The following is a 17366-nucleotide window of genomic DNA, read 5'->3' on the forward strand; positions in this document are numbered from 1 at the left end:
CCTCCCTCCCCACCCACCCTCATTGATAAGGCAAGCAACTCAATATAAGTTATATATGTGCAGTTATGCAATATACTTCCATAGTAGACATGCTGTGAAAAACTAACTCTATTTCCCTTAATCCTATCCCGCCCCCTCCATTTATTCTATTCTTTCTTTTGACCCTGACCCTCCTCAGAAGTATTTGCTTCTGATTACCCCCTTTCCCAATATGCCCTCCTCTCTTTCATCCTCCTACTCTCTTGTCCCCTTCCAACATCTCTCAATCAATTCAACTGTTGCTGAATTAGCTTCTCTGCCTCAAGTCTCTTTTCACACCATGTAATAATTATGGCCAGTATTTATATAGTGCTTTAAGGTTTACGAAGGGCATACAACTGTTATCTCATTTGATCCTTACAATAACCTTGGGTGGTAGGTGCATTTATTACCCCCATTTTACAAATAGGAAACTAAGGCAAACAGAGGTGAAGTGACTTATCCAGGGTCACTCAGCTAGTGCTCACTTCACTCAGCATAAGTACATGTAAGTCTTTCCAGGTTTTTCTGAAGTCAACCTGCTCATCATTTCTTACAGCACGGTAATATTCCATCACAATCATATACCACAACTTATTCAGCCATTCCCCAGTTGATGGGCATCCCCTCAATTTCCAGTTCTTTGCTAGCTCAGAGAGCTGCTATAATTATTTTAGTACATGTAGGTTCTTTTCCTTTTTCCCTGATCACTTAGCAGTGGTATTGCTGGATCAAAGGGTATAGGCAGTTTATGCCCAAAGGGCCTAATTCCAAATTGCTCTCCAAAATGGTTAGATCAGTTCACAGTTCCACCAACAGGGTATTAGTGACCCAATTTTTCCACATCCTCTCCAACATTTGTCATTTTTCCCTTCTATCATTTTAGCTAATCTGATAGATGTGAAATGGTATCTCAAAGTTGTTTTAATTTGCATTTCTCTAATCAATAATAATTTAGAGCATTTTATCTGACTATATATAGCTTTGATTTCTTCATCAAAAAACTGCCTGTTCATATTCCTTGGCCATTTATCAACTGGGGAATGACTCATATTCTTATAAATTTGACAAAGTTCTCTATATATTTGAAATATGAGACCTTTATCCAAGAAACTGTCTATAAAATTTCCCCCCAATTTTCTGCTTTCCTTCTAATCTTGGCTACATTGCCTTTAGTTGTACAAAACCTTTTTAATTTAATGTAATCAAAATTATCCATTTTACATCTCATAATGCTCTCTATTTCTTGTTTATTCATAATTTCTTCTCCTATCCATAAATCTGATAGGTAATATGTTTCATGCTCTAATAATTTACTTCGATAACATTACATTTTAGATCAATTTACAGCTCCAAGGCATTCTTATGTCTGGATTAATGGCCCCCTTTCCCATTTGAATCTGACATCATTGCTGTAGAAAATTTCCTCACTAAATGGTGATGCTCAGAACAAAATACAATGCTCCAGATGAGATCTGACTAGGGCAGAGGACAGTAGGGACTCTCACTTCCCTATTCCTAGTAGTGATGTCCTTCTTAAAGGCATCCCAGCATCACATCATTTTTTCCTGCTGTGACATCACCCTACTGCCTCATATTGGACTTAGCGTCCATTGACTTCTCAAGATCTTTTTCAGACCCATTTTTGTCTAGTCATTATTTACCCCTTTTCTACTTGGGAAGCTAATTTTTTGATACCTAGTGTAATTCTTTATATTTATCCTGATTGAATGGGACCTTATTGCATCCTGCTCAATGCTTAAGCCTCCCAAGATCATTTTGGATCCTAACTTATTCAGGGTGGTAACTCAACTCAACTTTGCATCATCTGCAGATTTGAGGATTGGGCTATCTCTGCCTTTATCCAAGTCAGTGATAAAAATGTTAAACAGCACAGGGCCAAGTACACATCCCTGGGGCACCTTCTGCCAAGTTGACTTTGAACCATTAACAACAAGGTTATGTAAACACTTCCAAATGTCTAATTGCATTATTGGGAAATACACATCTCCTCATCTTTTTTACGAGGGTAGGAGGGGAGACTTAATCAATTTCTTCTATAAAACCTGGGCAAAAGGATCTGCAGGATTTCCTTGATTGATCAGTTTAATAACCCTGTCAAGAAAGGGAAATAAGGTTAGTGTGGCGTGACTTGTACTTGCTGAAGTCAGGCTGGCTCTCTGAGCAAAGGAAATCAGCGCTTCCCTTTCTAGATGTCCATCAACCACTTTTTTAATGAACCTTCCTAACATTTCCCCAGGAGTCAAAGTCAAGCTGACAGGCTTAGGGTTTGCCAATGCCAATCTCATATCTTTTTTTTAAAAATCAGGACACCATCTGCCCTTGTCCAGTCTTGCAGATGAGGCAAAGTTTTACCCTTCAGAGCCCAGGGTTTGAGGGGGAGAGTCTGGGTTACCAGGTTAGAGTGGTGGAGATGACGGAACAGTGGGAAAGGCAAGGTGTGAGTCCTAAAGATATCTAAAGTAAATCAAAGGTAATTTTTTCACGGGTTTTGGGAGGGGAGGAGGTACTTAATATAGGAGGGTGAGTTTGAGTAGGAAACTGGAATTGTAAGGGGCAGAAGTGAGGAAGGAATGTCAGGTATAGGGTACAGCCTGTACAAAGGCCTGAGGAAAGGAATACCAAGGAGGCCAGTCTGACTGGACCATATAGTGGATGAAGGGGAACAGTGTGTAATAAGGATAGAAAAAAGACTGGAGCCAAGTTGTGGAAAACTTAAAATGCTAAGCAAAAGGGCTTATGTTTTATCCTAGAGGACAGATAAGAGTCCTTGGAGCTTTTTAAGTGGGAGAGGTACCTGGTCAGACAGTGCTGTAGGAAAATCATTTTAGCATCCACCCAGAGCATCTTGTCCTGTTCCTTCTCTGATGCCCTTCTGTACTCTAGTAGAACTTTAAAAACCCTACCCAGACCCTTTTTATAGTCCTTCAGAAATTCTGTAGTGCTTTGGAAATTATGTTTATTGGACAGTACCGTTTTTTAAAAAAAATCCTATTTGTAATTTTTTATTATATTTTTTTCCTCAATTACAAGTAAACAAAAATTTGTTTACATTCATTTTAAAAAATTTTGAGTTCCAAGTTCTTTCTCTCTTTGCCCTTCTTGAAATGGCAAGCAATTTGATATGTTATACATGTACAATTATGCAAAACTAGCCATGTTGCTAAAGAAAATGCAGACCAAAAAAACCCAAGAAAAATAAAGAAAGTAAAAATAGTCTGCTTCAATTTGCATTCAGCCTCCATCATTTCTCTCTTTGGAGGTGGATGGCATTTTTATCATGTCTCCTTTGGAATTATCTTGGGTCATTGTATTGCTGAGAATAGCTAAGTCATTCACAGTTGTTCCTTATACAGTATTGTTGTTACTGTGTACAACGTTCTCCTGCTTCTGCTCACTTCACTTTGTATCAGTTCATGTAAATCTTCCCAGATTTTTCTGAAAAAACAAAAGAAAACAAAAAAAACCCCAAAAAACTGTGCTATAAGAAATGATGAGACTGATATTAAGTGACACAGTCTTGTAAATGTGATACTAAAGTTTACATTTATGTCTGGTACATGACTGGAAGTTTCCATCAGTTGAGATCAAAGCCAATCTGTTTTCAAAAATGAATTTCTGCTGGTATTTGATCCTCACTTGTATAAAGGGACCTCATTTCTGGAAATTGATAAACTTTCTGTTGGGTGTCCTACCTGATGGTCAAGAGAGTAGAATTTCAAATGCATATTAGCACAGAGTAAGTGCTGGGTCATTTTTTCCTTTGCACTCTGGATGTTGGTATCTGCTCCTAGAACATGTATATATCCCCAGGGCTTTTCTTCAAAACACCTATCCCAATATTTGTAAAAAAAACCAAAAAAAACCAAAAAGGGTTTCTTTTGTATCCATATCTTAGAAACTGTACTGACCCTTGTCTGTCAACTCAGATATTTGGAATGTTAACTTTAAAAAAGTAAACTGCTTTTTCATTATGAAAAAAAGGGAGGGGGCAGCTAGGTGATGCAGTCAGTAGAGCACCAGCTCTGGAGTCAGGAAGACCTGAGTTCAAATCGGACCTCAGGCACTTATTAACTTGTGTGACCCTGGGCAAGTCACTTAATTCTGATTGCCTCCAACAAACAAACAAATAAATGCCTCTTGGTTTTTTGTTGACTGATTAGGGAAGAAGAGGAAAGATTGAGCTGAAGACAAGTCAGTTTGTCAAATTCATTGAATTCTATTCCTAAAAAAAACCCCAAACCCCTCATCATTTCTTACAGCACAATAGTATTCCTTCATAGTCATGTACCACAACTTGTTCAGCCATTGCCCAATGGATGGGCATCCGCTCAATTTCTAATTCTTTGCCACCACAGAAAGAGCTGCTGTCAACATTTAGTGCCATGCTTTTCTATTTTTCCTCTGTTACCTGCCCTGAGGGTGGTGGAGGACCTTAAAGTATGGAGATAGAATTGCTGTGGGGAGGAAGCTTTCCCTCACCCCCTGGGGTCTACCCTGGGACAAAGCCCCATTTGTCTCACTTCAGTTAACTAACTGTTCTGAAGTTGTTCCTGGCATCAAGCCCAAATCGGGCAATCTGCAAATTCGACCCATTATTCCTAGTTCTGCCCTAAACTCAAGTCAATAAACATTTATTAGGCTCTTACTGTGTGCTCGGCTCAGTGCTGGGGACATAATGACAAAAATGAAACAGTCTTTGCCCACATTCTCCTGTGAGGCTAGAACCTGTATGCCGATGAGTGTATTAGAAGGAAATCTGAGGAGGAAGGGAGTAGTGACGCTTAGCAGGGAATCCAAGAAGGCAGCATGGGGAAGGTGGTATCCCCTGGCAGAGCAAGTCCTCTAACTCCAGATCCAATGTTCTTTCAATGTGTGCTGCTGCCTTGGGCCCATCCAGCTCCACAATGTGTGATGACTCCCCAGCTGCCTGCTCAAAAAAGCCTAAAGTCCTTTGCATTCAAGACCATTCCCATTCTGCCCTATCTATACTACGTCTATGCTAGGGCATCTAGGTGGTCCAGTGGATAGAGGACTGGGCCTGGAGTCCAGAAGACCTAAGTTCAAATCTGATTTCAGATATGTGCTAGCTGTGTGACCCTGGGCAAGTCATTTCACCTCGGTTTGCTTTAGTTTTCTCATCTGTAACGTGAGAATAATAGCACCTACATCCTAGACTTGTGAGAATTAAGTAAGATAATAATTGTAGAGTGTTTAGCACATAGTAAATAGCACTACAGAAATGCTACCCATCATCTTCATCATTATCATTATTATTATGGCTTTCTCTGCTCATAGGTGCTATAGAAATGCTTGCTAGCTATCATGACGATGATGATGATGGATATCCCTCCTCATAGGTTCTGTGTTCCAGCCAACCTGACCCATTTGTCATTCCCTAAGCATATGCCCTCTTTTTCCCACCTCCACACTTTTTCCTATACCAAAGGCAGTGTGGTACAGTTGAAAAGAGCTCTGCAGTCACAGGTCCTGGGTTTGAATCCCATCTCTAATGCTCATTAGTTATCTGTATGACCTTTGATAAGTCACATAACCACTCTGGGCCTGGGTTTTCTCCTATAAAAGGTGGGGATGGGAATTTGTGGCCTCTGAGGCCCCTTCCAGGTCTGTCTATGACTCCAGCTGTGACAAATTAGCTGTGGAGCAAATCCTTGAGCCTCAGTTTCCTCATCTGTCAAAGGAGGGGTTGTTCTCCATGGCCCTGTACTTGGAGTCTCTTTTAGTTCTTTATGTCTCGCACCCTTGCCACATCTGACGTGAAGCCGTCCTTCATGGCTGCAGGCAGAAGTGACCTTTATGCCTTTGTCCGTGTCACTCTCAGTGCACGTTCTGGTGCTGTTCCGTGTTGTACTTCATTGTGTCTCTGGCCTAGGTCAGCTTTTCAGGGACTGTGATGGGGCCTCCTCCTTCTCCACAGTCTCCCTTTCCCATAGCCTCCATCTTAATGAACGTTGGTGGGATGGGTTGGCTTGATAAGCTTTGGTCCAGGATAGTGTCTGCCTTGGAGAGCCTTGTCCAAAGGATCCAAAGGCTGGTCCAGCTTGGGGAGCAGTCTGGGGAAAACCTGCCAGGCTAGGAAATGGTCATCAGCCTTTCTCATGCTTTCTAGCATCAGTCAGCCAATCAGTGAGCATTTGTTCATTTTTATTAATGGTAATTATTAATTATTATTATGAGTAATTATTATTACTATAGGCTAGGTACTGTACTGTGTGCTGGGAATATAAAAAAAGACTAAAAAGCCAATGCTTGCTGTGAAGGAGCTCACAGTCTAATGGAAGGGCAATGGATACAGTTGGCAGGGGGCTGTGGATGAGGTTAGCAGGAAGCCACGGATGAGGTTGGCAGGGGGCTTTGGGTGAGGTTGGCAGGGGGCCATGTGTGAGGTTGGCAGGGGAGGACCATGAGTAAGGTTGGCAGGAGACCATGGACAAGATAAGCAGAGGGCCCTGGATGTGATTAGGTTAATCTATAAACCTGGAGTCTGTGAACTTGTTTTAAAAAATTTTTTTTGATAACTGCATTTCAATCTAATTGGCTTCCTTTGTAACCCTGATGAAATCACAGTTCTGGTTTAAAAAATCTTGTTGTGAGTAGATGTGATTATGAAGAGGATGGAGCAAAGGAGGCTGATCTGTAGGAGCACCATGTTTTTTGTTAGTGACTTGCATAGAGACATGGAGGGCTGACTCTTCCCATTGGCAGATGGCCCAGAGACCTGGGAGAGAGCTATGGGGGATTAGTTAAAAAACTGGGGATGTTAGTGTAGGGAAGAGTCAGAGGGATCATGAGAGCGGGGCGAGGTCTGCAAGGGACCACACATGAGATCTGTAAAGATAATAATGACAAGAATAGCCGTATTCATATGGCGCTCCAGAGTTTATAGAGTGCTTTACAGATATTAACTCATCTTAACCTCACGATAACTCTGGGAGATAGGTGCTGTTGTTATCCCCATTTTGAGGAGGAGGAAACTGAGGCAGTTAAAGGTGAAGTGACTTGCCCAGCATCACACACTCAGTAAGTGTATGAGGATGGATTTGAACACAGGTCTTTCTGATGCCAGGTTCAGGGTTCCAACCACTCTATTAATTAGCTCCAGGGTATGGTGGAAGGAGAGCGGTATTTGGAGGTAGGATGGTCATGCCTTTCTTTGTATCCTAAGTGCTTAGCACAGTGCCTGGCATCAGTAAGTGCTTAATAAATGCTTGTTGACTGACTGATGTGTCTTTGATGCCTACCAGTGGTGTGGTCAGGGGCAAGGCACTTACCCTTTCCTAGATAACGTACGTGAAGCACACTGCAAACCTTAAAATACTAGGTAGATGCCATTGGTTGTGATGAAGGGACGTGATAACCACAGTCATTGATTGCCTGGGGCTACAGACACAGACAAATGGTCCCCATTTCTTCCTACTCTTCCTCTTTTTTAAAATTTTTTTTTTTTGGTGAGGCAGTTGGGGTTAAGTGACTGCCCAGAGTCACACAGCTAGTGAGTGTTATGTGTCTGAGGCCAGATTTGAACTCAGGTCCTCCTGACTCCAGGGCCGGTGTTCTATCTACTGCGCCTCCTAGCTACCCCCACTTTTTTTCTACTCTTCCTCTTAGGGTCTCCCCTGCTCTCCCCAGCTCCTCAAAGGCTTCCTTGTCCTGCCACAGGCTGCATTTTTAAACTTTCTTTAGTTCTCATCTCCATTCATGCCCCTTCTCCCAAACTTGCTTTATTAACACATCAGTTGGGTTCCTTGCCTTCTTCCAAAGTCGATACATAACAGACCGTCCCTGCCTTTGTATTCAAGTATCATCGCAATGCACATGGCAGGAACCATTCCGTCACATCTACCCATTTTACAAATGAGTAAACTAGGGCTCATCGTTGAGAAATGACTTGCCTTGGTTACCCAGCCACTCAGTGGCAGAGCTGGGATTCTCTGACTTCAGAGCCAGGGGGTTTCTGCTGTAACGTGATGTATGTACACAAATACCAATTGACTTCCTGGAGGTAAGGGGCATTGGAATTGGGCCTTGAAGGCTGGGCCAGACAACGGGCATTCCTGAAACTAGAGAATGCTAGGATTTCCCTGCCTGTGAGGGTGGTAGAAAAGGCTTCTTGGTGGAGGGGGAGGCGCAAAGAGCATCAGGGCTTCTGAAAGTGTTCTAGCCGCTGTTCTGTGGTGGGGTGTTACTTTTGTACAAGGCGTCACCGGCGAGTCACGAGGCTAGGTGTTGAACACACAGAGGAGGCCCCAAGCTGTTGTTTAAGGATGTGGCAGGGGCTGACCTGGGATGCGGAATCATTGCCACCCAGCCCTTCTGCATGCTGGCCTCTGGGGTCCCCTCCCCCTCTGAGATCCTCTGATTGCCATCCTGGGCCCTGGCACGTTCCCTCGGGGACGTACGAGAGAGGGGAACAACCCCAGACAGCAGGGGAAAGTGAGCCCGTAACCAGGCCCCCGCCCCAGCTGCTCACCCACAGCCGCCTCACCTGCTCTCCCTGCTCTCAGCACCCTCAGCTCTGGAGACTTGCAGGAACGTGAGGTCAGCTTAGGAGCACCTGCCCCGGGGCTGGGCTTGCCCCGCTTCTGAACGGGGCAGAGGTAGGTGCCATTGACTGGGCCAGTGACGGCAGCAGCTGCCTTCAGCTCCCGCATCCCAACTTCTCCGTGTCCCCCCACTGTCCCCCATTGTGAAAACACTTCCAGAGCCTGTAGGAGCCAGACAGGACCTGGGCTTTCTTTCTTTCTTCTTTTTTCTCCTTAGTTTCTGTATTTCAAAGTCCAATCTTATTTTTGAGGCAAAATGATATTACCCAGCATAGTTTCCTGCGTTACTTCCCAGATGTAGCTTCCTGTGACTTTTTGTTATTCCCGTAACGTAAAGCCATTCTACAGGATGGAATGAGGACCGAGACTGCAGGATCACAGAACTGTAGATCCGCAGGGGGCCCCAGACGCTGACTTAACTCTTCCGTGTCTCTGCCTGACGGTCGCGCGGTCAGCTGGGGTTGCTCCTGGGCCCGGGCTCAGAGGGACACGGGTGCTAGGCCCTTCGAGGCCTCGGCTGAGGCTCAAGTCCAGGGGTTCTCGACTTGGGGGCCACAAAGTAGGTTTTTTGTTTAATATTTTGGTAACTCTTTCACTATCGTTTCCTTTGGAATCTGTGTATTTTACTTTATGCATTACAAACATGATTCTGAGAATGTCCTTAGGCTTCTCCAGACTGCCAAAGGAGGCCGTGATCAGCTGATCAATAATTAATTAATGAACATCTATTAAGTGCCTACTGTGTGCCAGGCACCGTGTGAAAGGTGATGAATTCCTGCTCTGTGATGTGTTCCAATCTGATGTGTCCCAGGACTGTGGATCCTGGGGTGTCATCAGAGATAGTGAAGTCAGGAAATATAAGGAGCTTTTCCAATGTTAGGACACTGTCAGCTTCCTGCCCTTCTCGGTTATAGCCTGGTAGCGTTAGAGCTGGCAGGGGCCTTAGAGACCAGAGAGGTTAAGCACTTTGCCCAGAGTCACATGGCTAATACATGTCAAAGGCAGGATTTGAACCCAGGGTTTCTTAACTTCATTTCTAGCATATTATCCAAGTATAAATAAGAAATGGGCCTCCTCATTGGCTCCAGTTGAGAAAAAAATAGAGTGAAATGAAAAAATGTCGAGGACAGTGTTTTGAAAGTCCAGGTTGCTGGATGGATATAAGGAATTAGTTTTATTCTTAGGGTTAACACAGTAAGCAAGGCAGCACAGCTGAACCACAGGGATAGGAATGAAGCAAGAGCAGTCGGAAGAATATAAAGATTTTACCCATGTTAACTTGGGCTGTGTCCAGCAATGGATAGAGCACTATACTTGGAGTCAGGAAGACCTCAGTTCAAATCCAGTTTCATACACTTCCTAGCTGTGTGACCCTGGGCAAATCACCTTACCCTGTTTGCCTCAGTTTCCTCAGAAGGAAATGGCAAACTGCTCCAGTATCTTTGCTAAGAAAGCACCAAATGGAGTCACGAAGAGCCAGACACGACAAACACGACACACGTGGGGGTCTGATTGATTATTTTGCTGATTGTCTTCTAGACTTAACAAAGCCATGGAGAAAATGCTAATAATGTAAAATAAATTGAAAAGCGTGTCTTGCCTTTTGGAGAGCTGGTTGTTAAACATTTGCCGGCAGACCCCTGGGATAGGCTTAATTGAATTGAATTTACCAAACATTTGCTAAGTACCTGCTGTGTGCAGGGTTCTGTCCCTGGTTCTAGAATTTAAACTACACGTGTATGTCGTTCTAGACTACATAGTTCCTGTCCTCAAGGAGTTTGCCATCTGTAACAGGAAGGCGCAAGTTCCCAAGTCCCTGTGACAGGAGGGAGGGGGAGAGAAAGGAGAAGGCGAGGGGCTTGGCCTGGAAGGCATTTGAGGAGGGAGACCCCACTTTTCTTGGGGCCAATTGAGTAGGGCACCCAGCTGTTTTTTTGATTGATGCTAGAGAGGTTTTTCGCCAGCCTCATCAGGCCTAGATGCTACATTTTAAAAAATTATTTTAACTTATGCAGATTAGCACAGCAGTGTAGAAAGGCTGTTGTGGACTACATTTTCTTGCCTGCAGAAGGCCCTCGTCCCAGGGTCTTGGAGCTGGAGGGAGGGAGGGCAGGGGGAGCTCTGGAAGTCTTCTCCCGTTAGCTTGTCAGTTTATTGGATTAGCTCATTGTCAGGAAGAAAGTGACCCTGTAGGAATAGAGAGGATGTGGGGGAAGGGGAGGGAGGCTTGACAGTAGCCCAGGAGGAGCAGGATTGCTGGGCAGTAGCTGAGAAGGGGAGGCCCTGGCTTACCCCTTCCCTCTTTGGGGAGCGATAGACAGGAGAGTTCTAGGCCTGAGGGCTATGGCTTTCTAGGCCAGGGAAGCCCTATGTGTGCTGCCTGATGGTTTTGAATGGTGATCACAGAATCTCAGAGTCAGAAGGGCCACCCAGGTGCCCAGCCCAGTGCCCCTTTCTCACCTCCACCTCTTAGGAACCCCCCTCTTCCTTCAAGACTCAGCCCAGGTCTCACCACCTACATGAAGCCTGCTCTGATGTGCCTCCCGCCCCCAGCTGCTAGGGCTTGCCCTCCCTAGCTGCTTTGTGTTTATATTTAACTGGTTAGCCTTTATTATTATTTATTCTATATGTGCATATATACGTGGGCATTAGAATGTAAGCCCCTTGAGGGCAGGGACAGTTTTGCCTATGTGTATTTCCAGCACCCAGAGCAGGGTCTGGTACATTGTAGGTGTTTAATAAGTGCCTGCACACAGTAGGTGTTTAATAAATGCCTGTGAACCGATCTCTGATCTCTCCAAAGTGAATGCTTGCTCTCTCGTATCCTGTGTGACTCTTGTCCGTGTTCTCCCATAGATCCCCTTCAGGGAGTCCACCCAGCATGGACCTCTTGACATTGGGTGCATAGCAGTGGAGCACATGGGGGTGCCATCCATCCCTCCCCCTGCCTGGGTCCTCTTCTTTTCTGGTTCATGTATCTTCAATTATATTTTTTATCCTGTGTCCCACAGATGTCCTTTGTCATAGCAGCTCATGGCTACAAGGCACCTCTCCATTGCCTTCTGGGTGACATAATTTTAATTCTTCCAAGATTGTGGTGTACCATGCTTCCCAGGCATACGGTATCCTCACAAGAATACTGATGTGAAAAATATTTCAGAGATAACAGGGGGGCAGTTATTAAAAGCCTTGCGGAATTTCCCCATCGATGTCCTCCTGGCCCACTCTGAGCCCAGGTTAGTGTTCGTGTGTTGCATTTGTCCGAAATATGCATACTGGTGGCCTCATCCGTAATAGACTGTCCCTATAGCTAGACCTAGAGTCAGGAAGACCCGAGTTCAAATCTGGCCTTGGACACTTAATAGCTATGTGAGCCTGGGCAGGTCACTTCACCCTGTTTGTCTCAGTTTCCTCATCTGTAAAATGAGGATTCTAATAGCACCTGCCCCCTAGAGTAGTTGAGAGGGTAAAATGAGATATTCGTCAAGTGCACTGCAAACTTTAATGTGCTATATAAATTCTAGTTATTATTGTTATCGTTATTAGTTGCCACATAGTTATAGTTACAATAGGCAGTCTTCATCCATTTGCTTTTTCCTGTGTGGATGGTTAGATTGAACTCTTTTGAGTGGTTATGGATTTGATTTAGCGGCAACTTATGCATTGTTCCAGAGTTCAATGACATTAGCACGGTGCTGTCCATGTCAGAGAGAGGAGAGGATCTAACCATCTCTAGGGATCCCTTTTTGATTTGGACCCCGGACTAGATTTTCCTCATGCCAGGGACAGGTGCGTCTGGTGTCGAAGGCTCTTCCTGCACTATGTACCTCGTGGATATGAGCATCCAGAGGGTTAGGGAATAGCACCGTCTCCTTTGCCCGATGGAGGGCGCCTGGCTGGAAGAGAGCCTTGGAGGCACATTTTCTTCTGTTGAGTCGAAGGCTGCTTTAGAGTGCTTGAGAGCACGGTGGGATCCGGCATTCTCTGCACATTTCAGTCAGTCATGTGACTGTCGAGACGTGGTCAGCTGTGGAATATCTGCTGTCAAAGCCTGCTCTCTCAGAGGACAAGGAAAATCATTGGGCCTTCAGAGACTGTACGCTTCACCCTAATGGGGGATTTTGCAAAAACATATCTTTGGTCCTGAGGAAAGCCAGGGTAGAGACTGCATGTGCCAGAGTACGGATGCATCATTGGGGTGCGTTATCATCATGCATCATGTAATCATCAATGTGCATTACATGTGCGATGCCTAGATCCCGGGGAAAGAGAAGAGACCTTGATAAAGAGTCGGAAGGCCTGGGTTCAAATCCTGCCCTTGCCGGATAATACTCTTGTGTATAATGGGACCACTAATGACCGCCCCTTTTCTCACAGGGTTGTTGGGAGGTTCAGATGAGATAGTCAGTCAACAAGCAGTTATTAAGCGCTTCCTGTGTGCCAGGCACTGAGGAGTCAAACGTGACAATATAGATCAAGCAAACCCTTAATAGAAACGTGAGCTGCTGGTGGGTCATTATTGTTACTTGCTTATTCGTACATTGAGGAAGAAACAGAAATAAACCCTTGTCAGAGAAACTTGTGTTTCTTGGGGACCCCATGCTGCCTGCTCCAGAAATTCTCCTGGGTCTTACTGTCAATTAATTAGTCAGTCAATAAGCACTTATTAAACATGGTGCCAGGCATGGTGCTAAGTGCCGATGATACAATGAAAGGCCAATGCAGTGCCTGCCCTCAGGGGGCTTACAGTCTAATGGGGGGAGACAACTACTCTTACATGATATCTCCTGGGTTGGATAGAAGGTAATCTCAGAGGGGAAGGCACTAGCAGCTGGAGGGACCAGGAAAGGCCTCCTGCAGAGGCTTAGTCTTGAAGGAAAACTGAGAGGTGGAATTGAGAGGGATGGCATCGCAAGTGTAGGAGGTGAGCGGTGCAAAGGCTTAGAGTCGGGACACGGCATGTCGTGTGAGAATCAGCAAACAGGCCAACGTCATTGAGCCAGAGAGCGTTTGGGGAAGAGTCCTGTATTAAAAGACTGGTAGGAGAGGCAGGAGCCAGGTGGAGAAGGGCTTTGGATGCCAAGCAGCGGATGAGAACCCCAGAAAGGCACTTGACCCTCGCCTGGCCCTTCCTTCTTCTGCAGCCTGGCTGGCTGGTCTCTGCTGTTTTCCCTCACCCTGGTACTGTACCAGGCAGTTTGCAAATACTGTTTCAATGTGAATTATTGTTGGTATTATTGTCATTCTCCCCTTTGCCACCATCCAGGGTCAGGGAGCTGACCGCTCCTCTGATTAGAGCATGACCCCGTCTCTGCTGTCTTTTTCTCTCATTTCATTTTCTCACAATTTAAACCATTTCCTCTGCAGCCAGCCCATCCCAGGGGCCTGCGCTGGTTGCAGGTGCTTTGAATTCTCCATTTCATTTTGTCTCTCTGGACTGGGTGTCTCCCTGAATGCGGGTGGAAGATGTTCTATATGTCATCGCCTGTGGACAGCGACAGTCTGGGGCCGCCATTTTTATGTTCAGGAAGAGATGTCTGGTGTCTGTAGAGGGATGTGATCATCCCACTTCTCTCTACACTGGTCAGTCCGCATCTAGAAAGCCGCGTCTGGTTCTGGGCATTCTATTTTACGAGGGACAGTGGTGAGGGTGAGGGTGACTAGGGTGATGAGGGATCACAGATTTGCCCTGGAAAGCCCCTTAGATAGACTCTGACCCTCTCATTTAGCCAGGTTCCAGAAAGGCGGAGTCACTCTCAAAGGGTCACCGGGGGATGAGAACCAAGGGTCAAACCCAAGCGATCAGACTCCAAAGCCTGCCCTCCTACCTCTGCGCCATGTTGGCCTCATGGTCAGGAAGCCCTGGTTATGAGGGCATGGTCAGCCCACAGAACAGAAGGCTTTGGAGGAACACGAGACACATCTTCAGAGTTGTTGCAGAAACTCATGGAAGGAAGATTCAACTGGTTTTGTGTGGCCAGAGGTGGTGGAAGGAGGGGTGAGGTGGCAGTTGGAAAAAAGCAGATTTTGGCTCAGTGTAAGAAGAAGGCCCTGGTAGTTTGAGAGGGAAGACCACAAGGTGGGCTGCCTTGGAAGGCTGGGAGTACTTCACCCATGGAGGAGCGTCTGCAGAAACTGACTCCCGCCCTGTTGGGCACATAATGTTCCAGTGACTGGAACAGAATTTCCCAGAGCTTTCTTCTGACCCTGGGGTTCTGGGGTTCACGTTAGCTCCTGGAGGGCAGCGCTGAAGGATTACAGAGCTCTGGTCCTGTTTTCTCTCATCTCTTAGAATGAACCTGTTGGACTATAGGACTTTGGAGCCAGGAAGTTCTTGGTTGAAATCCAGCCTCAGTCACTCCTTAGCAGTGTGACCTTGGAGTGAGTCTTTTGAGCTCTCTGAGCCTCAGTTTCTTTATCTGCAGAATGGGGGTGAGGGTAGCTACATCACCCCACACAGTGACCTTCAGCATCAAAAGAGATAACAGTTATAAAGTTCTCCACATCCCTTCAGGCAGGAGCAAATGTGATTGATGATAGTGGTGGTGGGGCTCCCTGGTCACTTTGCCTCCAGATACCACATTTTAGTGATGACATTGATAACTACAGACCGGATGGGGAAGGCACCAGAGCTTAGGCCACGTGGGGATCTGTTAAAGGAGCTGGAGATGTTTGTCCTGGAGGAGAGAGGGCACCATCTTTACGTATTGGAAGAGGGGTTGACCAGCCTTGTTCTGGTTGGCCACAGTGGGCTGAATAAGGAACCATGGGTAGAACTGTGGAAAGAAAGATGTTTCCTGAGATGTCAGGAGCAAACTTCTTCCCAATGAGAGCTGTCCAAAGGGGAAGAGAGAACGGCTCCCCTTCATGGGCCATCAGTCATGCAGCAAAGACTGGCTGAGTCCTTGTTGCATATATATGGGGGAGAGAGGACTTTTTGCAATGTGTGATCTATTCTAGGTGCCTGCAGATCCTTTGCAGCTCTGGGATTGTGTGATTCTCTGTCTTGAGCATAATGGGGTTACAGATTAGACCAGTATTTATATATAGATGGGCGGCTCTGTGTAAGGGGACTCCCTTTACTAATGTGGGTCAGCACCTTCCTCTACAACTTAGGTTGGGGTGGACACTCTGGAACATGACTGAAACCAGATAAAAATGTAATTGGGGAGTATTAAACAGAATAAAAATACAATGGATAGATAATGTGAATTTGTGGTTTTCTGAGTCTGGATGCCCCCTGCAGGGATACTTCTGGAAGGTTTAGGGGCTTGGTTTCTATTTGAGTTTGATCTCTAAGAGGCTAGGTGATTTGCCCAGGGCTGCTGCACAGCCAGGCTAGACTCAAACCCAGGTCTGACTGACTTCTCTGTCCACTGTGCTGTGTCACCTTTCCCATAGTGGGTATTTAAGAAATGATTTTAGAGGCAGCTAGGTGGCGCAGTGGATAGAGCACCAGCCCTGGAGTCAGGAGGACCTGAGTTCAAATCTGGTCTCAGACCAGACATTTGATACTTACTAGCTGTGTGACCCTGGGCAAGTCACTTAACCCCAATTGCCTTGCCAAAAAAAAAAAAAAAGAAATGATTTTAAAATTCAGTTTTGTTTTAGTTTCAGTTCTAAATTCTTTCCCTCCCTTTCCCTTCCCCACCCATTAAGAACCCATTACAAATACATCTAGTCATACAAAGCTAGTTCCCACAGTAGCCATGTTTCCACCCTCCCCCCAAAAAAAGAAAAGCAAGAAAAAAGCAAGAAAAAGAAAGTTAAGAAAATCTGTTTCCTTCTGTCCCTCAATCCATCAGCACGTGCGCGCGCTCTCTCTCTCTCTGGAGGGAGCAGCATGTTTTATGAGTCTTTTGGAATGTGTGTGTGGGGGGTCATTGTGTGGGGCAGAGTTCCTAGGTTTTTCCACAGTTAATTATCCCTGTTTATGTCTAAGCTGCCCTTCTAGTTCTGGTCACATCTCTCTGCATCAGTTCATATGACTCTTCCTGGGAGTCTCTGAAACTGCCCTCAGCTTCACATTCTTCGCCATCACAAAAAGAGCAGCTCTTAGTATTTTTGTGCAGTTGGGTCCTTTTCCTCACTCTTTGATCTCTTTGGAGAGCAGCGCCAGCAGCGGCATCACTGGGTCGAAGGTGTGCCCGCTTTAATAGCTTTTTGGGCAGAGCTCCAAACTGCTTTCCAGAGTGGTCAGGCCCCTTTAATAAATGTTTGTTGTTGCTTTTATTGTTTTTAAAATGCTTATTGTTTATTGAATTGGTGTGGGCTGTGGCCAGGTCCACAAAGCACCTAAGCAGCTGGTCACATCTGTTACCGATTCTGTCGAACATCTGGATATTTTGTCCCATGATAGACAGCTCAGCTTCAGATTTACATTGCCACAGCATTGATTGGATGCGTTGGGATGTGGACATTGCATCTGGGCTGTCTTGTCTGAGACTGACAGCTCCAACCTGGAGGAGCCAGCAGATTTTAGGGGAAAGAAATCAGGCCAAGTATTTGAGGGGGGAGGTGTCAGGCTGAGCTTCAGACAGAGGAGCTGGAGGACCAGGCTCTGAGCTCCCTTCTCCTCATAACTCGCTGACTTTGGGCAAGATGCTTCCCATGTCTGAGGCTCAGTTTCCATGTCTGTAAAATGAGGAAATTGGATTAGATATCCTCTAGGGGATGCCACCTCTGACAGTGTCTGTTCTAAGACCCCTCCCAGCCCTGACATCCCCTGTTCTAAGGCCCCTCCCAGCCCTGACATTTCCTATT

At 45.6% G+C, this 17366-nt stretch overlaps 1 long non-coding RNA gene across 1 annotated transcript in view; it reads left to right on the top strand.

The window, feature by feature from the left end:
- LOC114041117 overlaps window positions 1–17366 on the top strand; it is a 219296-nt gene that overhangs the window by 12365 nt on the left and 189565 nt on the right. The gene's annotated exons all lie outside the window — the stretch shown is intronic.

Source organism: Vombatus ursinus, unplaced genomic scaffold (genome assembly GCF_900497805.2).
Source record: "Vombatus ursinus unplaced genomic scaffold, bare-nosed wombat genome assembly UNPS02014167.1, whole genome shotgun sequence".
Classification (NCBI taxonomy): domain Eukaryota; kingdom Metazoa; phylum Chordata; class Mammalia; order Diprotodontia; family Vombatidae; genus Vombatus; species Vombatus ursinus.